Source organism: Pongo pygmaeus, chromosome 11, assembly GCF_028885625.2.
Source record: "Pongo pygmaeus isolate AG05252 chromosome 11, NHGRI_mPonPyg2-v2.0_pri, whole genome shotgun sequence".
In the NCBI taxonomy this organism is placed as follows: Eukaryota; Metazoa; Chordata; class Mammalia; order Primates; family Hominidae; genus Pongo; species Pongo pygmaeus.
This window is the reverse complement of record NC_072384.2, coordinates 32,594,107-32,617,206: the sequence shown is the minus strand read 5'-3', so window position 1 is coordinate 32,617,206 and position 23,100 is coordinate 32,594,107. Positions and strand designations below refer to the sequence as shown.

The 23,100-nt window shown below is 41.6% G+C and overlaps 1 protein-coding gene across 8 annotated transcripts in view; it reads left to right on the top strand.

Annotated features, from left to right (window-relative positions):
* NCKAP5 (NCK associated protein 5) overlaps positions 1–23,100 on the top strand; it is a 996,626-nt gene that overhangs the window by 341,485 nt on the left and 632,041 nt on the right. The window lies entirely within an intron of this gene.

The following is a 23,100-nucleotide window of genomic DNA, read 5'->3' as shown; positions in this document are numbered from 1 at the left end:
AGTGAACATTAAAGGAAAATTCAGAGCAAACAACTGCACGTTTTAGATTCATAATTATTTCAAAAAAGAGCTGGCAAGGAGTCCCATTGCTGGGTAATCAAAGTTTCATTTCCTGAGACCAGAATTTTCCCTCCAAAGAGAACCTTTTGGAAAAGTGGTTTCAAGCAGTACACCTCTACGTGATGGATTTGCCCGTGAAGGGCTCAGTCCACAGCTCTGGTGTCTAACCCTGCATTGGGTATTGACATGCTGCCTCACTCTGAGCAAGTCATTTGACCTCCCACCTTGGGTCACCCATCTGTGAGGTGAAGGAAAGCTTCCCGACCTCCCCTAGAAGCAGAGCAAATAGCAGGGTAAAAGAAACACTTATTATTATTTTTTTTTCTGGAATACTAGAAGCCCAAGGTGTAAGGGTGAATATAAATTTGTCTACTTTATCATTAATCTCAGAATCCTTAAAAATTTTCTTTTCAAATACAGTGGACATTTTTTCCAAAACACTCAAGTCTTAAGCACAAGCGTGCCAATAATTATATATATTGACTGTATGATTATTGCCTCAGAATCATTATTCTAAAAACTCATTTTCTGTGTAAACAGGTAGATAGAAAATGCACCCCTGAGAAAATTAGTTGTTGCATAAAAAGACCTGAAAATTTTGTGGGGTTTTTTTGGCTGAAATTATTATATGCTCTTAAGTATTGGTTTTTTATTCTAAAAATGAGGTAGTGAACCTAACTCTGGTTAACTGGGTGCATTAGAGTGTTGGATTCTGGTTAATGGAGGCTTGCCATATTTATTTAGAATGGAATCTTTCATTTGGTACATTGATGGTGTTTATAAGGCAGTTTTCTTTAGCTCAGTGAAGAAAAAGGTGCATTTAAAAATGACTCAAGGGGAAATGTTATGTTGAGCCCATTTTGTCAGGGCACTTGACTCTGAAGCTTAGAAAAACAATTGAGATGTCCTCATTAGATGTAAAGCTCCAAGGTACTCTCTGAAGTCTCCCTGAGGGCACACTTTTTCTCATCACCCAGAATCTCCTTACTTGATAGTTCAGAGATGGTGGTGTTAGGGGTCTACACATGTGTGACACACATGTGAGCTAAACATAGCTGCCTGGAAGAGGAAGAATTGTAATTCCTGACACTTGTGTAAATAGCATCCACTCCCACCAGCTGGAAACCCATCCAAGAAACAGCCTAACCTCCACGCCCGGGTCACTGTCCTCAAACCGAAGGACCAGGAAGATAAAGGCAAGATGCTATCTTCGCAGTCATTATTTGTCACTTTGTGTGTGGCAGTGCGTTGTGCTCCCTCCAGGGAGAAGTCGTAGTTACTGGAAGTCATTCTTGTCTGGCAGCTTTCCACACCTTTAATGGGCACCTCAGGTGACATCAACCTGTAGCCCAGCTGCTGTTGCTAAGGTTCAGCCACTTAAAACCAGTCCTGGGTTGGCTGTTTATGCACTTAAGTGGAAAAGTAGTACCCAAGTCATCCCTGAGATTTAGCGAGGACACAATAATTGCTTTCCTTTCAATGGCAGGTGACGCATTTGCCACCGTGGAGCAGAACACGTTGCTGCTCTCAGTCATAATGGGAACAATGGGAGAGGGACATGGGAGGAAACAGAAAATGTCAAAGAGCTCTGGGTTGAAAATTGCATTTTGCAGATGCCATTAAGCTCTGTCGGGAGAGAAGATGAAAATGCTAATTGACAGATTTATTATGTTGTATTGTCTTTGAGTTGCTGAGTAAGTCATCAGATCATGTTGTTTAATCATTAATGTTAAACTTCAGAAGAATCCATCAATTGTTTGCTATTCATCTTTTACCCTTTCTACGAATCTATCTTAAACTATTAAAACCTGCCAACAAAAAAGGAGTATAAATATTTATATTTAGCCCAAGAACTGATAAAAGTCTTAATCAGCACAGCACAAGAATATTAATTATAGCCTAAAAAATTCTGTATCAGTCAAGGACAATTAGGATATCTTTCATTCTTTTACCTAAAACTACACATACACTCACATACACACACACATACTTTTGCACACATATTTGCTCATTTTTTGATCCGTAAAATAAGAATAATAATAGCACATGGTACAGTGGGAGTGTGTGTGCATGTATGTCTGTGTATGTATTAAATTAGTTAATATGTGCTTAGAACATAGTATATGCTTAATACTTTCTTCTTTTTTTTAATACAGGGTCTTGCTCTGTAGCCCAGACTAGAGTACAGTGGCATAATCATAGCTCACTGCAAACTTAAATCCCGTGGCTGAAGCAATCCTCCCTCCTCAGCCTCCCAAGTAGGCTGAGAGTACAGGTGCACATGACCACACCCGGCTAATTTTTTTAATTTTAGTTTTTTGTACACACAGGGTCTTGCTATGTTGTCCAGGCTGATCTTGAACTCCTGCCTTCAAGTGATCCTCCTGATTCAACCTCCCAAAACCTTGGGTGATAGGCATGAGCCACTGTGCCCGGCCCTCAATATTTTTTAGCTGCTACTAATACCATATGGTGCACAAAGTTACATATCAAATAAAGTTATAATTAAGAGTTTTGCAAACTATTTTTTCTTTTTGTTAATAGATATTATATGCTTGCTACAACATGTATTTTTAACAGGCAACACAAAACATGTCCTTTTTTTAAATAAAAAAATTATTGATACATTTAATAAGAAAAAAAAAAAAACAATGTAAGCCAGGCATGGTGTATCATGTCTGTAAACCCAGCACTCTGGGAGGCCGAGGCAGGTAGATCACTTGAGCCCAGGGGATTGAGACCAGCGTGTGACATATGGTGACACACCATCTCTACAAAAAAAAAAAAAAAAAAAAATACGAAAAATAAAGTAGCTGGGTGTGGTGGTGCATGCCTGTAAACCCATATTCAGGAGGCTGAGCTGGAAGGATCACTCGAGCCTGGGATGTAGAGGCTACATTGAGCCATGATTGCACCACTGCTCTCCAGCCTTGGTGACAGAGTGAGACCGTGTCTCAGGAAAAAAAAAAAAAAAAGTCTTGCTTTCTTGGCCACATTCCCTCCAAAATCTGGAAAATAATGCTCAGTATTACACTCTTTATCTTTCATAGTGTCTTAGCCACTGGCCCCTCTGGTAAAAGGTTACTGTTCAGGGGTATATCTGGAGAGCCTTTAAAAAAACTCAGATTCCTCACAAACCAGAAGAATCTCTCAGAATCCCTATTTTAAAAGATTCCATGGGTGATTTCATGAAGTTGAACAGAAGAGGGGTCTTGGGCAACCACTCCTTTTTCTCACCTGTGGGGTACGGTGTGTGTCTTCTTTAGCGTTTTTAAAATTCTGGGGAGTTCAGGAATTACAAAAGAAAATTCTGGAGAGTTCAGGAATTACATAATCTGTCTCAGCATTGGATGTGATAAGTAAATTAATATACTTATTATTTCAATGTGTCATGATATAGATGTTCTCCCTTGTGTCTAACCTTAATTTTGAGAATTCCAATGGGCTTATAGAGTCTGCTCATTTGCTAAGCCCATCCTCCCTTTCTATTTATTTCTAAACACCTTGCCCATTTTTTAACACCCCCCACTTTTGTCAGATGTATTCTCCTTTTCTTTTCCATAACACTTGGCTATTCTTTATTAAGACCAGTGGTGTCCTTGGTAGGTAGATTCTACCTGGCGCTCCCCTGTGTACATCTCTATATCATTTCTTTTTGCTAAGCCAACTGGAAACCTGTGAGATATTTAAGGCATGCGTGGTACTACCTCTTCTTTTAGGCGCTTTCCCCAGCCCCTTCTCCCTTGCTCCCTGTCCACATGGCTGTACCCTGGTTGTACCTTGCCCCCTCCACAGGCCTGTGGACTATGAGGTGGGAATAGCTAATAAGGTGAAAAAGGAAAGCAGACCCAGATCTGGATGGCTGCTGTCAGGGAAGCCCCCATCTCAGAATTGCCCAAGTGTACCACTCTCACACCTCTTCAGCGACTTGGTGGCAAATCCAATTCCTCTTTCTGAAAGCTTAATAGAGAAGTATTAATGGCAAGCTATGTGGGTAAAGGAAACAGTTAAAGGAAACTCTAAACACCTCCTTAGAATGAATTCCTTTTTATTGTCTTTCTTTTTCTCTATAATAAAAGGCTCCTAGTAACTACAGGGTATTTCCACATAAAGAGTATTTTTTGTTCTAAGATTATGGACACCTAGGGCAAGCAAATTCTAATATTATGATTGCCGCAAGTTTTTCTTTCCATGAAAGTTCCCAGCACTTCATGACATTTCAGAACTGCTCATCTGAGGTTGAAATGCAAGTGTATTTTAAATTAAACATGAGGCACTGCATCTAGTCTACCCTTTGAATAATATTTATATATATTTTTCATCAGTAACCTCACTGAATAGGTTAGGTGCTTTCACTCCTTGTTACCAACACATCATAATCGAGTTCATAGTGTCTGATTTTTCCCATGCTCCAATTACGTGTTCATTATCCAGTGCTCTTACATATTTAACACTTTGGTTCTCAAAGGATGTCAAGGACTGCCTAGGCAGTAGAGACTCCAGGAGCTCTACCTGGTGGCACCACAAGTCAGAAATTGTTAGTTACTTCCAGCCTACTTCTCCTTCCGCCTCTGTAGTTGAGTCTTCGGCTTTCCCCCCTAAAATGTATTAAGTTTTAAATCTCTTGATTCTCGTAAGAGCTCAGTTGCTCTGTTTAAAACAAAATAGATAAAAATCCCAGTCTATGTCAACTCTCTGTATATTCTGCTTCCTCTGTTGCTCCAAGCCTCAACCCTCTATTCTCCATCTGAAAATGACATAATGAGAGCGGATACACAGCGAATTTGGGGGACTGAGAACAGGATTTGCAATTTGCAGCACCTCCTATAAATCAACATGAAAAAATTACCATAGTCTGCTACCAGTGGGAGTCAGCACGTTGGGATGAAAAGAATACAGCTCTGGAGGCAGAGGAACATTGTTTCAAATCTTGGTTCTACCAATCAGGTAACTTGGGGCCAAATGTTGGTAGAGAGACAGCAGGGTGATGATCATTAAGCTGTGAAGATGTGGAGAGTATTTGGTCTAGATCAACCTGGGCACTACTTGGGGCTCAATAGTCTTTGTGGTGGGGGCTATCCTGGGCATTGTAGGATGCTTAGCAGCATCCCTGGCTCCTACCCACTAGCAGCCAGTACAAGCCCCTCTCTCCCAGGTATGACAAACAACAGTGTCTGCTGGGATACGAAGTCATCCCCCACTGAGAAGCACTGGTCTATGCATTCACTTTTAGTCTTCACAGGAGGAGCCCTGCAGGTACTAATGTCGCTACTGTCTTATAAAAAATCCAAGGCTAAGGAAGGAAAAATATTGAAGCAATTAACAAAAGTCCTAAGAGTTTTAGGTAATTATATTATTTACCAGTTTTTCAGAGAGATAGAAAACCTTAACAAATACTGTTTTCCTACATCCTAGATGGAGAGGGTTATCATTTTTATTCCTTTCTTCCATTACTAACACTGTTCTTGCATTTTGTCAGCCCTCAAGAAAACTTATGTACTCAGACCGACCAGTGTATTAAGGCTACAACCTGCAGAACAACCAGGGCCAGGAATCTGCATTTTGTCTTCAAAACACTAACATTAAACAGCATTGCCACTGGGATGTGACTATTAACGTATCTTTGCCTAGAATTGGGATTTGAATCCTTCCAAGGTCCTTGCTTACCTAACTGCATAGAAAGAAGGTAAAAAACAATTCCAGATGCTGAAGACACAGCATTTGGTAGCAAGTCTTTGGAGGAACAAAAGGGAAAAAGAAACAGCCCTAGTGGGAGCAGTATTGTGCTTCCATCTGTTAAGCAACAAATTCAGGCAGGAGAAGAGCAGGCAGCTGAGAGCTCGGCCTGGAACTCTAAATTAGATTCCCAGTGTTTCCTCTGTTTGCCCATCCAGAAGAACCACCTGGGCTGGCTGTAAATACCAAAGTCCCTTTTCTGAAGATTCTGATTCAAAGGGTTTGAAGTTGTGTCCAGAAACAGGTATTTTGAAGAAGCTCCCCAACAGAACTTATGATCAGTAGAGTTAGGAAACACTGAGGTCTACATTCCTGCTACTCAGAATGTGGTTCCCAGGCTGGCGGCAGCAGCAGCAGTTGCGAGTATGTTAGAAGCCGATTCTTGACCAGATTCTGATTCAGTTGGTCTGAAGTGGAATCTGAGATGCTGCATTTCCAGCAAGCACCCAGGAAATGCTGTTGTTTCTGGTAAATGCACTCTACTGTGAGCAGCCAGGATGCTGTTGAATTTAGGCAGGAAGAGGTATCACAGATGAGTCATCATTAAATCCTGCTCTGCGAGTGATGTCAAAGCTGTAAACAGGTCATTAGAGATGGGGTAGAGGTCAGTGGAGATGGGAGCTATGTAATGATAGGAGTCTTTATATTAATAACCATAATGTCCAGAATTCCAGGTTTCTGGAAAGCATTTCAAATGAAGAGCTGGAAAATGTCTCCGAGGGAATGGAGGACTGTTCTCTGCTGTTACAGGACTCTTGCTGTGGCTGTCCCCAGTTTACCAGCTCTGTGACCAGCTTTGTTGTCTTTCTTTTTCTCTTTTTTTTTTTTTTTTTTTTTTTTTTTTTTTGTTGAGACTGAGTCTTGCTCTGTCACCAGGCTGGAGTGCAGTAGTGGCGCAAACTCGGCTCACAGCAACCTCCAACTCCCTAGTTCATGCGATTCTCCTGCCTCAGCCTCCCAAGTAGCTGGGATTACAGGCATGTGCCACCATGCCCAGCTAATTTTTGTATTTTTAGTAAAGATGGGGTTTCACCATGTTGGCCAGGATGGCCTCAGTCTCCCGACCTTGTGATCCACCTGCCTCGGCCTCCCGAAGTGCTGGGATTACAGGCGTGAGCTACTGTGACCGGCCTTATTGTTTTTTAATCAAGGATATCCTGAGAGGTTGCTGTTCCTCTGCCAGAAATGCTGAGCAATTCATCCCTACAGTGGCTCACCATCCAGAACAAATTAAAGAAGAGAGCTGCATGATTCTAGTTATGTATTAACTATAAGTGCTGAAAGACAGCATCATTATTGGCCCTCTAGTGACAGCCATTTGGGTAGTTTCAGCTTTACCAACTCCAGCACACACTATCAACAACTTCTTTTTGATGACATCAGGCAAAAACGAATATTGCAAGCATTTTTAAGAGGGCAGTCATATCCAAATACAATGTATGATGGGTCCAGGTGTCAGTGAGTACTCAAATGCTGAATTTGGGAGGCCAAGGCTAGCAGAGATGCCATTCTCGTGTTAGTCTCATTGGTTCTGATTGGGTACAGTGCCCATCATTGAACCAATTTACATCTCCAGGCAAATGTGATATGTTAACTGGCTTTCATTCAGGTCACAAACTCTACCCTGGGAGCAGATAGAGTGCACAGAGCTGGCAGGGAGTGATCCCCACAAGGAAGGGGGCTTGATGTACTCCAAAATAACAAATGTCCAGTGCATGCATCCAAAAATAACTTTGAGCAATTCAACACCCCTAAAACCAGTATATGGTTGGCTGTAGAAACTAGAGATGCAAGAGCTTAGGGAAGGCTAGGGTTGAAATAATTACAGTGAGTTGCAGTACATGGAAATCCCTCAGGAAACATCTCAAAGTCCCTGTAGTGAAAAGGAATGCCAATTTCTGTTAGAAGGGTACCTTATTCTCAGGTTTATGTAGGGACTCAGGGAATATATAAATGCTATCTTCGTAAGCTGGAGTCATCTAATTTTCTTCTTCCTTTATGTTTGGATCCATCCTTCCCCAAAGGCCAGAGTACACACTTTGGAGACACAAAATCCTGTTCAAATTTCTCTGGCTGTTTCCATGTGTACAGTTGGGAAAGTGGCTTAACATGATAAAGCTATGTTTCTGCATTCCAGTGCCTTCCTCCCTCCCAGGTAGGTTGAATACGGCAGTGATGGAAGGAGACGTAGTCCATTTTTTTCACAGTTATATCCAACAGCTCCTAGAACTACACGTAACAGATGCTCAGAAGAATTCGAGTGAATAATCAAATGAATACATTTTAAAAGTCCTTGGCAGGCTGGGCATGGTGGCTCTTACCTGCAATCCCAGCACTTTAGGATGTCAAGGCATGTGGATCACCTGAGGTCAGGAGTTCGAGACCAGCCTGGTCAACACGGTGAAACTCCGTCTCTACTAAAAATACAAAAATTAGCTGGGTGCCTGTAATCCCAGGTACTTGGGAGGCTGAGGCAGAAGAATCACTTGAACCCAGGAGGTGAAGGTTGCAGTGAGCCGAGATCGTGCCACTGCACTCCAGCCTAGGCGACAGAGCCAGGCTCCGTCTCAAAAAAGAAAAGAAAAAAAAAGTACTTGGAATACAGTATGTGCTTTAGAATGTATATATATTTTCTTAGTTACAACTGGTGCTCATGTGTGACTCTGCAACAAATTTTTATTTTGCTGAAATCAGGCCTTCTTTGTGACATCTAAGTGAAAACTTTAGAGGAAATTCTGGGAATTCCTCTCTGTGCTTCAGCAACTTGCCTGGGTTTCAGAACCACATCTCCCAGCCTCACAACTGCAGAGGCCACAGAGAAGTTGAGGTTTCCCAAAGTCTTTCTGGCTATTCTGTCTGACTCAGCAGCCAGCTATGAAACAGACTTTCCTACCTCTGAAAAAAAAAATCATTTAAAATATTTTTTATGTAATTCCAAGTAAATATTTTTAAAATGTTTTCTCAGTGAGTCAGTTTTGCTTTCACAAAATAAGCCTCAGAGAAACCTAAATGCCACTCAGGCCTCCTGCCCTCTCAAAGTGGGGTGTTTATGATCCCCTTGAGCCATCCCCAGAGGTAGAATGCGTCTGTTTGCACAGCAGGCCTGGTTTGCACCTCATCCAGTTCTGGCTTGTGCCGGGATAGGTAAGGTAAATTTCATGCAGTCTAGCCTTCTTTAAGTTTTCATCTCAGACTTTGGTTGTAGTTTGGAAACTTCCCGGAGCCAAAGGACATATGTGAAGGCAGGTATTTTTAGAAGCTCAACCTGGAAATGAGTATTTCTGTCTGGAGCTCAGAGTCTAACTCACATAGCTAGGACAACTTTGTGCCATCCCAGGAGTTTTGGGGAATTTCTTGGGACATAACACCAAATTGCTGATGCCAGGCCCTGGGTGAGACAAATGGTTCTTATACTGAGAAACTGAGATCAGCCAAAGGCTCAGGTCTTGTAGGAAAACATTAGGAATTGCTTGATTTATAACAGTTGTCCACAGAACCTCAGCCTTTACGAATGTGATTCGGCTGGGACAGTGATTAAGTTCAGTTTACCTCTCTGTCAGATTCCCCAGACAGTCACACTGGTTCTGTCCATTTCTTTGGCTGCCAGTAGCACCCCCATCTCCTGCTCCAACTGTATGCCAAGGACATAGATGGCACAGGAGAAAGGTGTGCCTTGAGATGCGGTTGGCACTAATGAGAGCTGGAACACACTGAAGGACAGGGATTTTGTATTTAATCCATTAACTTATGTTAGGAACCAGTCATATAGTTTGCATATAATCATTCTCTCCTCTTTAACCCAGGCTATCCCTGCCTCAGTATTACCTTGACCCAAGCCTTGCTAACTTCATCAGCTTCTCCAACAAAGGATGAGGGGGAAAACCCTGAGATGCTGAAATAGGATAGATGCTAGCAGCTGGAATAAAAATGTGAGAGGCAAAAGTGCAATATGATATGTAAATTGTTTCCATGATCCATAGAACTAATGTTTGCTGAGATCTCTCTTTGTGTCAGACACTTAATAATTTTTGCATGCATTTCCTGATTTAATTGATTTTTTTCCTGATTTTACATGATCACAAAATAGAGTTAAAGAAAATTGCCAAATATCCATAAATGATATCAATTAAATAATTGAGATTTTTCCCTACTTTTAGCCAAACTGGGAACTATTTGAAAACACACTTGTTCACAAACCAACAAGTGTCCATTTGTTGAATGAATAGATGGAAGGATAAATGAGGGAACTCTTACTTGCAGCTGGTCTAGAAGTTAAGAATATTGTCTGTCTTTCCATACTCAAAATCCTAGAGGCCCTAAAGACCAGTCCAGTGGTTCTCAAAGTGGTCCCTGGACAAGCAGCATCAACATCCACCTCACCCGATAATTTGTTAGAAATGCAAATTTTCAGGTCTCACCCCAGATGTGCTGAATCAGAAATTCTTGGGGGTGGGGCCCTGCAGTCTGTTTTAGCAAGCTCTCCAGGTGGTACTAGTGCTGGCTGAGGTTTGCTAACCACTGATCTGGCCCCATCTCTTCATTTTATAAATAAGGAAATAGACCCAAAGTAGTCAAGGTCCACATAGCTTCTATGTGTCCTAGGGTCTCATCCCCCAGGATAGATTCTCAAATGCAGTTGTTGGAAGAATATTCTGGATGGGTGGTGAAAATTACTAGAAAGATAATTTTTCAACTTTTAATGATTTAGTGTAACATTTTGTTTTCAACTACCCACTCAGATATTGTTACTTGAACTCTATGAGCCCAAGTTTCTCATCAGTAATACGGAGACAGACACACTGTTTTACTGGTATGTTGTAAAAGATAATTAAGCAAACTTTGTAATGGAGCGTTGAAAATAAAGTATCATGTAAAATGTAGTTTATCAATTATCTTTCCACAAGCTCACTCTCTAAGCTTTGATTTTTACCTGCCTCTGGATCTCAATCACAGATGATACCTTTTTGCTGTAAAATGTCTGTATCACTTACTGCATAGAACTTTCTTCCATCTATGCTTTGTCTCATTCTCCTAGGCTAATGGTGATGTTTTTAGCAAAGTACTATTTGCATAGTGGGTACAAAAATATTTGACTTAAGTATTGGTGTTTTTACAGGTTGGAAAGACTATGCCTGTTAATAAAATCTATTAGCCTTTCTGCTAAATAAACCTTTATAAGATGGGCTTTACAAAAGTGACAAATGAGGGAATGACACTCACTTTACAAAATGACTTATGAGACAAAGTATGAAATGTATAAAAACTAGAAACATGCAAATTTTTATAGGAATATAATTTTTGATGTGGGCCAGGTTTCATGAATATTAAGTTTTACCTAATTAATATTGGTTGAGAAGGCATGGTTGAGAAGGCAGTACTAGCAAATGGAGTGAATTAAATTGATATTGTTTTGGATTAAGGGTTCATCTGGCTATCCTGTGTGTGTTTTGTCTTGTTTTTTAGCTTAAGTGGGATAATGAGGAAAAGGGTTAAATGCATTGTATGTGGCTAGGGAATACTGAGCTTGGCCTTTAGCAAGAACAAGGTGATTGAGCTATTTATTGAAACCAATGGAGTCAGGTACTTTTAACAGCCAGCCTCAACAGAAAACTAGATGTCTCTATGGGCAGCCAGGCATTCATTTCCCCCTTTTCTCTTCTTTTATAAGACATTTCTACCATGTCTGTCTTTTCAGTCTAAGGGATAGATGTCGTCTTCAAATGTATGGCTTTGGGTTCCTTTTTTTCCTAAAATCATGCTACTAAAACCTAGTTTTGTCATTGTAAGCTTAATATGACAAAGTGCTTGACAACTCTAGATTCTATTTTGTGATCCTCTGGGTAAAGACAACATGAATGTTCAGGTGCAGCCTTCACTTTTAATAGTAGGTTGCAAGGTATTTTTAGATAATAAGCCTGGGACCTCCACAATGATCTGGTGTGGAGTAGGTATAAAGCAAGAATATAACTGAGCCTAACCTAGGTAAAGTGCTAGTCCCACTGAAGGGGACTGAGTCTAATCACAGATTGGGTGGGGGTGGCTGTGATGCAAACTGGTATCTTTGAGGCTCTGATCTGGGGAGGTGACAGAAGGAGCCCTCTCTCAGTCCTCAGGCAGCTGGAAACCCCTTTATTCCTGAGCAGTCCACCTGGGATAAGGCAAGACATGGGTCAGCGATCAGGCTCGCTGGTTGGAGCCTCCACTTCTTTAGTGGCTAGCAGATGAGCATACACGACTCCTGGGGTTAGGGCTAGTCCACAGCACTAGAGGTTACAGCTGAACCTACCCTAGTGAGGAATTTGAAGCATAGTTAGGGAAACTGACACCCACAGGAATGGGCAAACAGCCTGGGAGTCATGGGGAAACGTGTGATTGTGGTAGAGTGACCAACTCACCTGGTTTGCTCAGGACTTCTCCAGCGTCATCACAGAAAGTTTCATGCTGTGGAAAATGTCTCAGTCCTGGCCAAATGGTAGTGGGCTACAAGTGGCCAGAAGGCATAAAGGGCCTAATTCTTTTTGTTTGTTTTGTTGTTTATTTGAGACGGAGTCTCGCTGGAGTGCAGTGGCGTGATCTCGGCTCACTGCAAGCTCCGCCTCCCGGGTTCACACCATTCCCCTGCCTCAGCCTCCCGAGTAGCTAGGACTACAGGCGCCGGCCACCACACCCAGCTATTTTTTTGTATTTTTAGTAGAGATGGTGTTTCACTGTGTTAGCCAGGATGGTCTCGATCTCCTGACCTCGTGATCCGCCCACCTCAGCCTCCCAAAGTGCTGGGATTACAGGCGTGAGCCACCGCACCGGGCCAAGGGCCTAACTATTACATAGCCTGGCAAATATAGAAGACATAGGACTTTGACAGCGAGAGGAGGTCGAGAGAGCCCCGTGACAAGTGGGGACATTTACAGAGTGAGGCAGGAAGAGCCAACATGCTGGAAGTCCAAATTATCTCCAAATTGTCAGTCTGGGGCAGGAAGGGACTGAGCAGTAATTAGACTTTAGAGATATTCCAAAATAGAAGTCTGGCTTTGCTAGTCTGATAAATATTAAATGATAGCACTGAGTCCTTTCAAAATAATTAGAGGGTAAAAGACTATCTGGCTAATGATAGCTGAGATAGCCTAGTCCAAAAAGCACAATGCTCCATTGCTTCTCCTTCTTGTGATTTTTGCATCCATACACGTGCTGTCCAGAGTCAGAGAGCCCGCCCACCCCTTGTTGCAGTTGGTTTCATTTGACCGGAATGAACACTAATCCTAAAGGCTGGAATTAGATTCACCTGCAGTTTACCCTCAATTTGCAGTCTTTCAGTCATAAAAATGAGGGTTCTTTTCATGTTAACTAGCCTTATTCTTGAGTGTGATTCGTTATTATAGCAAATTTAATTTTGCATGAAAAGCATGATAACTAATTATATAGCACTTGCATACTCAGAACAAATTCCCAAAAATATTTGCATAAATTTCCTGATGTCCCATTTGACTCTTTAACAACCTCATCATAGTAAATTGCCTTCCTAAATTGATTTAACACATCTGCCTTGTCTAAGAGTGGCTGATTTTCATGAAAAATAAGGATTAGAATAGTTAAATTACTATCCACTGGTAAGTGAACTGTCTGCATTGTTATCCCAAATATGTATATTTTAAAAAGGAATTTCTGTCTTAGGTGACTGTCCCAATACAAAATCTTACATGAGTCCAGGTGTCTCTTCAAATCCCAAATAGTGCATAGTCCACTCATTGAATGGTTTTAGCTGCATAAGGCTTTGAGAGGAGATACCTAAAAAAAAAAAAAAAAAAGTAACATCCTGGGTGCACCTGCATCATATTTATCACGGGTACTTCTCTCGTGCTGAAAAACAGCACCTACATCATTAAGTACAAACATAGGCGTCACAGCAGGGCAGCTGTTGCTGGTTTTGCATTATTTTAATTAAACTTCAGTGTTTCACCTGATGCAAGGTCTGATTTCCCAGCCCTCTACCCTGAAAAATGAGATATTTTGAAAAGAAACATTGAATTGTTCATCAATGCTGATAGTAATTCAAATTCACTATAGCGTCAAATGATTTATCTTGAAAATGCAGGGGGTGGAAGGGGGAGGTGGGGAGGGGTGGCTCACACACCCGGAATGAATGATTGTAATGATGGGTTAATTTGCCTATTGAACAGTCATTCTTAAGGTTTAGTGAGATCAGAATCACCTGGAGGGTTCCTAAAACCATATATTGTTGGGCGCCTCCATCCCCAGAGTTCAGTGGGCCTGGGGAAAGGCCAGAGAAGTTGCATTTCTGATGAAATTTGCAGGTGATGCTAACAATGCTGGTCTGTGTCCACAGTGGGAGAACTGTTGCATTAGATCTTAATTGTCAGGATAATATGTCTTTGTGAAGTGGGTGTTCAGTGGAGGCTAAGGGTACCATTTGGTCATCCCAGGTAGAACCCAGGGGAGCATACCAATCACCATCATGTGATGGGCAGCGCTGAGTTATTGCATTGCACCGTTGCTCTTCCAGGGATGGACTTGCACAGAGACAGGGGCCCTGGTCACAAGGGCTTTCAACTTAAAAGTTGCTGTATGTCCCATTTCTCTCCAGATTTTCCAATGAGAAGGTTCAAAGAGTGCCACAGCTATATTCCATCACATATTTGGTTTGGCCCCTCAGGAGAGAAGAAACTTTTCTCCTGAATCGGATTCTCCACTGTCAGAACAAAATGGCTTTCTAATTACCTTTCAAACAAGACAGCAGTGCTGTTTACTTCAGGTTGTATCAGACCTCCAGGTTACCACCTATAAAAGCACTTTTTAATCACAGTATTGGTAATCATTTTGTACCACAAGACATTTGTGGAACTTCTGAGGATAATCTCAAATGACTTCACATATTACAAGCTAGAGTTGAGAGCACAAGAAGCCAAGAAACAGATTGTATTTAATGTCAGTCTCTTTATTGGAAAAAAGAGAAGTATATGCTACTGAGTTGTTTATTTTGGGTGGGGCAGGGGTGGGTATCTACTACTTCATAAATCCTTTCTCTCCGTCTTCTTAAACCATCCTAAAATCTTCCCTGTATGATTGGCAGTTGACTCAGTCGGCATGATTCTCCTGAAAGCTGTTTATGATGGTATTAGAGAATCAACTATGACATAGGCTCAGTCTCTGGAGGTAAAGTTGAAGGAGAAAAAGGTTCTGTAGTATCAGGAGTTCCTATTTTCCCACTGTTTCCCTTTTCCACATTCTTCCTTGACAGAGCTTGCTAAGATAGCAAACGAGAAAGAGGAGCTGCACAGTGAAAATATACACAGCCTCCTGAAGGGATTCCTGTTTCCAGGAGGCAGGGGCCCTCATCCTTACTCTGCCACCCTTTTGTTTCCAGCTTGGCCTTTTCATGGTCAGATGTAAAGATCCGAAATGAGGATTGCCAGCCAGATGGGTCCTGTTTTGCACCTATACCCATTATACCAGTCCTGGTGTTGGCATAGGGCATCACATTGAAATACCAATTAACCAGTCCTTAGGAAGCTAAGTGTCTTTCTATAGAGTTGGCCTCTTTGTGGAGGATGTTGGGCAAGTTCAAGCGTTTTCAGCACTAAGTCGGCTACAGCTGGCGAAGGATGCAGGGCTCTCCACATCACATTAGAAGCCCTCTGAGTTGGCAGCCCTGACTGGAGAGCAGGTTCTATTGAATAGGCCTACAGTGTCTGTGGGGAGGTGCCCATGAATTCTAGCCCTGGTGAGGCCTCCACACCTGCACAGAACCCAACCCCAAAACCCCACCCAGCCTCATGGCTCTACCTCCTTAGATGGAAACTAATCCTTAGTAGAGAACAGTTCTTTATCTCGAGTTCAATCTCTCCTACCACTTGCTGGAAGGACGGGGGTGGCCATGGAATACCATACTTCAATATCACACAGACGATTGCCCAAGAGGTCTCTCCTGCTCTTACGTTCAATCTGAGCTTGCAGTTTTTTCCCAGTTCGGTCCTCATCTTCATGGTGATTTTATCCTGGATGTGTTTTGGGTTCTGGTTTTGCAGCTTTTGTCAATCAAATGGAAACTTCTTTCTGACTTCCAGAATTCTTTATGACTTTTGGTTTGCTTTCATGTTCTCTATGCGTAATACAGGTTTATTTTTTGTGAGGGCATGTGCAAAATACTAGGTCTGAGAAGGTCTCTTCAGGTGCTCCATCCTTTATTTCCTGACGCCAATGGCAGGGAAATAAACGCCTATGGTCTCCTTAGTATATCTCTTAATGTGGAGACCAGATTTAGGGGTAAGAGGAAAACACGCTGGTCAGTCATGGTGATTCACTTGTTCTGCTGCCTTTTTGTTGGAGGAGACGCAGCAAGATAGAGCTAGTGTTTCTTTTCACCAAGACAAGTCAAACAGTGTTCAGCTGCTTAATACAAACAATAGCCTGCAGCCCATGACAGCCAGGAGAACTCAGATCTGGTCCATTACTTTTGTCTTCACATTTTTACCATGAAAATAGAGACATAAATGTGATCAGATCCTGGGCACCACCCATTCCCACCCAGAGGAAGTAGAGGCAGTCTTTGAAATACCTCACTCCAGGAGGAATGTTCGCTTCTCTTGGGTGATTTATGTTCAGTGCCCATAAGTAAGAAATGCAGTTTAACAGGCAACACACTGAAATCTGCACATCCACGAATGCTTTCTGGCTTAGAAAATAAAATCCAGGCAAGGTTTATGTGTTAGTGCATAAATGTATAATCTCCTCACACTGCAGGAAGTAACCTCTTTCTTGAGGGAAGTCTCTTAAATATAAAAACAAAACAAAATTTTTAAATAGTTTGACGGTCCTCTTGTGTAGCAAAAGGCGTCTTCCTGGGCTAGGCAGTCTAGGTTTTCCTAAAAGAGTTCCTAGATCCAACATGAAGAGCACCATCTGCTCTATTTCTAAAAAGTCTTCATGTTTATCACCTTGTTCCCAATCTCATTTGAATGTCAAGAGACTCCAAGGCCCTGACTCACTTTGGTAGAATAGGTATTGGAGGTGTTTCAGGGAAAGGTTCGGTGTGTTAGTTACATGGTGGTTGTGGCATTTGGTTTGTTTTGTTGCATTAAGTCATTGGAAATAACCAGAAATTCTGTTTGGGAGACAGTTCTCCAAAAGTGCCCCAAGGAGAACTGACAACATCTTCCTACAAGTTCTTGTTAAAATTACATCTCTGGGTCCCATCTTATTCCTAGACTTACTGAACCTGAATCTCTGGGATAGGACCTGGAATGCACCCTTTTCCCAAGGGCCTCCATAGCCCCATGGCCTCTTGGAGACTGATTTTCAAGAATCACATGATATTTATGATATTTTCTGAAAAAGCTTTGTTCTTACTTGTTCTCCTTACCCTTGGCATAAAACTTTGTCTTTATTCTTCACCTTTCCCCAACCTCTACCCCAAGTGAGGTATTTGGAAAGGCTCCTCCACTGAAACTGTTTTTGTCGGGCCACTAATTGCCTCTATATTGGCCAATTTGGTGGCCAATTTGGCGGCCTGTCTTACTTGACCACTGATTGTATTTAACACTACCGTCTTCTTAGAACACCTTCTCCTATTCCTCCCTCACTGGCCTCTCCTTCATTTACTTTTTTTTTTTTTCTCCTTTCAACCTCCAAGTACTGGGTCCTTTTTTCTTTAGTGTGGTTCCTTCCTCAGATAATCTCATTCAATGTCATGGCTCCATGTTTATATCCATACACACTGGAATCCAAAATTCTTGAGCACTAATGACCTGGTTGACATCTACTCTTCCATATGTAATGACATCACAAACTTCACTGGCAAAAGAGAACAATTTATTCAACACCCCTTGCACAAATTTACCCCAAACTTACCCCTTTCTTAGTTTTCCCTCTGTCAATAAATAGCACATTATCTAACTGCTCTGGCCCAAAACCAAATCTTTTCTTTGATTTTTATTTTATTTCATATCCCACATTCAAAACAGATCCTGAATCCAACAACTTAGCATGATTCTCCTGGTGACCTCCGTAGTCAAAGTGATGATGATCTCCTTCCAGTGGCCTCAGCTGGTCTCCTTGCTCCTGCCCCTGCCCCCTATTCCTTCAGTCAATAGCAGCCAGAAGGATCCTTTCAAGACTTAAGTGATACCATTTGACTCCTCAAATCAAATCCCACTGCAATTGTTCCCCATGTCACTGAGAATAAAACGCAAAGGGGTTATGCAGCTGTGATGATCACCCTCCTCCCCTCACCCCATCTCTGCACTCCAGCCACACTGGCCTCTGTGCTTTTCCTGCAGCATGACGGCACAGGCACACATTCCTGCCCCTAAAGTCCTTTACGCTGGTTTTGTCTGCCTAGAATGAGCCTCCCAAAGTAGCCACCTTGGTTAGTTCCTTCACCTCCTTTAGGTGTTTGCTCAAATGTCTTCGGTGCAGCCTTCCTCCACCAGTCTATGTTAACGCCACCCCTCTACTTCAGCCCTTCCTTTCCTCTTCTCTATTTCGTTTTTCCACTTACCTCCACTTATTTTGTCTGTCTCCCTCACAAAAATGTTACCTTCATGCAGGCAGAGACTTGTCTGCACTGTACATGGCTGTATTGCCCAGACCTTGAAAGTGCCTGAACATAATTACCCCTTGAAAATATTTGTAGAATAATTGCATCTGGCATTATTTACACTGGCCTTATTAATCTCTTTAAGAGGACAGTGGGTGGTAATCAGGGTAATCAGTAAACTAATCCTGGTTACCATAAGCCAGTGATTTGCAGAGTGGTCCCCAGACCAGCAGCATGAGAATCATCTGGGAGCTTCTCAGAGCTGCAAAATCTCAGGCTCCATTGCGTGCCCACTGAATCAAACTCTGGGGTCAGGACCCAGTAATCTGTTTTAACTAGCCCACCAGATGACTCAGATGAACAGATTGGAGCCATAAGTAGCAGCAAACAAATGTGTTTTCCCTACTTGATGCCATAACCCAATTCCAGTTTCTAGAAACCCTGGTTACTAGAAATGCCTTGCCACCTATTATTTGCAGGTCTTGTGCTAGGTGCTGAGACTGCAAAGAATTTATAACTTGGCCTGTTCAGAAAAAGCAAGGAGCCTGGCTTCACTGGACTCCCAGGGTAGCTTTGGGGAGTAATGAGAGAGAAAATTAGAACATACCTGGCCAGATTTTGAATGATATTGATAATCATAGGCTCAGGGGGTCTTGATATACTGCAGTGAGTGAAATGGCAGTCTGTGATCCAGTATTTGGGTAGAAGGAAATGTGTGAAAGTACAGTGTACTGATGCAATGGATCATTGGTCAATTCCTGCTGTGTGTGGATGTAATACTGGGATTTAAATTTGTCTTTGAACTTTCCATGGCCAAATTCTTTCATGTAGAGTAGCTGGGGACCTAAGACTTTTCACTCATATGAGGCTCTACCAGTGTTTCTCCATCAAATGAAAAACAGAGGTTGAAATGAGGACTCTGCTAACTATGTCATTTGTATTTTTATGGTGACTTTTTAAAAACATACGCAATTACTGCCATGCTGACAAATATGTTACTGACTTGCAGAACTTGAGGACAGATTGAATTAGTTTTTATTTCTACCTCAGAAAAAAAAAACACAAAATAAGCGAACTTATTTTTTCCACCTAAATGAATTCCTTCATTTGACCAATATATGTTTATCTCCCAAACTGCTATAAAAACAATATTTAAGAAAATAATACAGGCTGCTGAGAAATACAAGTTACTATTTTGCTGAAAATTAAGTATATCTCTTTTTACCTAAGAAAGAATATCTAAGTATTAGTAATAGCATCTTTGTCAAATATAACTAAAAATTGTTTAACTTTTGTGTAGATTTATTTCATTATTATTAATAGAATAGAATACTGAATGGGAGAATACAACTTAACTTCTGCCCTTGCCCTCATTGCACTAGGGCAGGGAAATCAAAGTGGAACCAAAGCCAAACTTACACAGATGCCCAATTAGTAGAATTTGAAAGTTCATTTCTTGATTTTTGTTTTATGGCTTTGCATCTAGCCAGATTCCCCCCAACACGCACTACAAATTGGTGGAGAGGGCTGCGGTGGAGGGGGTCATTCTGTAACTAGTTTCCATCTAACCAATATAAAATCCACTCTGAGGGCAGTTAGCTGTGGGATGGGCATTCTTTAGGACAGTGAAAAAATGTGCTGAACTGAGCAAAAACAGACTTTTAAAGTCTGTTATTGTCTGACCCTAAGCAAATTACTTAACCATAATCTGAGCATTAGTTTTTTAAATTGAAATTGTGACCATGACTCAAAGATGTTGTGAGGCTTAAATGAGAATGGATGTCAAAGTGCTTTGGAAAACTATAACATCTACAAACAACATCAATCAATAAAGTAATATAGAGATGACTGCTGCTTCGTATTTCACGGTTTGCCATGTTAACTTTCAAAAGAATCGGCCAATATTTATATTACTTGTAGCATAGGCTAAGTGTATAGTAACAAAGAAAGCCCAAAATACAGTGTTTTAAATAAGATAGGAATTTATTTCTATCTTATTTAGGCCAAAGGGAGGTAGAAAGACTAGGGTCAGTGGATAGGTGCTCTAAGAACTATCACTTTAGCTATCCTTTGCATGTAGGACTGTCTCTGAGCCCAAGGCATCACTGTTTCTGGCCAGGGGAAGAGTGCACAATGGGCAGTGTCTTGTCTTTAGGCTGGGGATTTCCTGAATATTGCACAAACCATTTCTGCTTACCTCTCTTTGGCTTGAACTCAGGCACGTGTTCACCCCAAGAAGCACAGGAGACTGGGAAACATATTTTCTAGCTTGGGAGCAGTGTGTCCAGCTATGACTGGAGAGAGATGGGGGATTTTTTTTAAAAGGGGAAAAATATATAATAGGGAACAGTTAAGCAGTATCCAACAAATTGAAGTATGTTTTACTCTGAAGATCTGCTAAGCTGTACTCATAATCTGATCTGCATTAGTCTACTGCCTTGGTACCAAATAGCAGGTCACGAGGCTTTTCAATGGTCTCATGTGCTATCTGTCTAAATTCTGTCACTGTTAATTCATACTGATGAAATTTCCATATATGACAGAGGTTATAAAAAGATGTTTTCACTCTGTGCAGTTTGCTAGTCATCATGCTCTGTCATCATCAGTTATCTCTCCATTTGAAAGCAAATTTTGGTTGTGAATTTTACTGTGTTGAAATCTTTGACAGCTCATATGATTTACATGCCATAGATGAGTAATGCACCTAAATTTTCTTCAGAGTTGCAACATTAGAAAAACACACTAATTCTGTGAAATTATCAATAGTTTGCAATGTCATTTCTGGCTTGTACCAATAGAATAAAATTATGAGTGTACAGTAATTTAGAAAACTGCTAGGATTAAATATATATATTTGGTCTCTGCTTCCCAGTTTCTGGCACAGAACTTCTAAAACCCTTGTAGATAGGGTGCTAGGAGAACCTTTTGTTCTAATATTTGGTCTTTGACTCCTGGTTTCTGACACAGAAATCCTAAAACCTTTCTTATTTTCTGAGTGATAACGTCTGGCACAGAGCTCTTCAATCCCTTAGAATTTTCTGGGTGATAGAAGCATCTTTTGTTCTATTTAGAAGACTCTCTGTGGGCTCCTGGATAGCCTCAGGATGGGGGCTGGTTGCCAGGGGAACCAAACATGTGATTAAAGGGTTGGAACTTTCAGCCCTACCTACCAAGCTCTGGATGAGTTGACCACCAATGGCCAATGATGTAATCAGTCATTCCTACATAATGCATCCTCCATAAAACCCAAGAGGACTGGGCTCAAGGGGCTTCCAGATAGCTGAACTCATGGAAGTTCCTGGAAGGCAGTGTGCCAGGGGAGAGCATGAAAGTTCTGAATCCCTTCTCCCATACCTCATCCTATACTGCTCTTCCATCTCGCTGTTTATCTGTATCATTCGTAATATCACTTACAATAAATGGATAAACCTAAGTAAAATGCTTCCTTGAGTTCTTTGAACTGCTGTGGCAAATCATTCAAGCTTGAGGAGGTTGTGGTGGGAACCCTGATTTATAGCTGGCTGATCAGAATTACAGGTGGCAGCCCACTGTGGTACTTGTGATTGGTGTCTGAAGCCGGGGGCAGTCTTATGGGACTGAGCCCTCACCCTGAGGGATCTGATGCTATCTCCAGGTAGATGGTGTCAGAATTGAGTTAAATTATAGGACACCTAGTTGGTGTCTGCTGGAGAATTGTTTGGTTGACGTATAGGGAAAAATTCCCATTCATCTGGTGTCAGAAGCATCACATTGAGTGGTGTATGAGAGGAGAGGGAAAACAAAACAAAAACACTGTTTCTGCTGTCTTGTCATGACTGCCTAATGTCTCTATGATCATCAAAACCTTTACAAGTAAAAGTTCTGGAAGACCAAGACCACTTATAGCCTAATCTTGGATTCTCTCATGAGCCTGGTTATATCCAGCCAATTAATTCACTCTTTCACTTACTTAACACACATTTGAGTGCTTGAGATGTTCCAAGGGCTGTGGTAGGTGTTGGAGATACAGAAATTAAGGATGGCATACTCGAAAGAGTATGTGGCACATCCAAAGGGACCTGTTTGGGAAATAGCCAGACTCACCGGCTTGGACCTGCAGAGCGTGATTGAGCAGCACGGGCTGTGCTGGACCTCAGAGTGATGTAATATGGGGAGACAATTTGAGAGAATACCAGGGAGGGAGAGTATGATTTTAAAATGCGAAGTGCTGCAGGCACTGGTCATAAGATAAGGATCAAGCAAAATCCTGGGATTCCACCTTGCGGAGGTCATCATTTGCTCTAATGGGAAAGCTCCACTAGAAAGTTTGCCTTAGAAGCAAGGTTGCAGCTGTTTGAGGAGGGAAGGGGAAAAAGGAATTCAAGATGGCTGATGCTAAGATGGCGGTGGGAGGATGGATGTGTACAAGCTGGGACACCTAAATTGATTTGCTTGTGGTGTTTAACATTTAAAAAAGTCTCCTCGGAAGAATTTATATTGGTACAGATGCCAGTTAATTATGAGACACCTTTCTATTTATTACCTTGTGTGTATAATTCCCAAAGTGGGTATTTTATTTGAGTTTTTTACATTCACCATGCAGATATATCTTTTTATTAAGAGAAGAACTGATGCCCTCCGCCTCTTAAAAATTACTTTGTTGTGGTAGTTAGTCATTTCCTAATTGCAGATAGTTGTGTTGATTTGAACAGCTGGCCGCCTTGCTGGTGCTGCTTTGCCCAAAGGTGAATTGGGGATTCTATGTTACTAGTCAC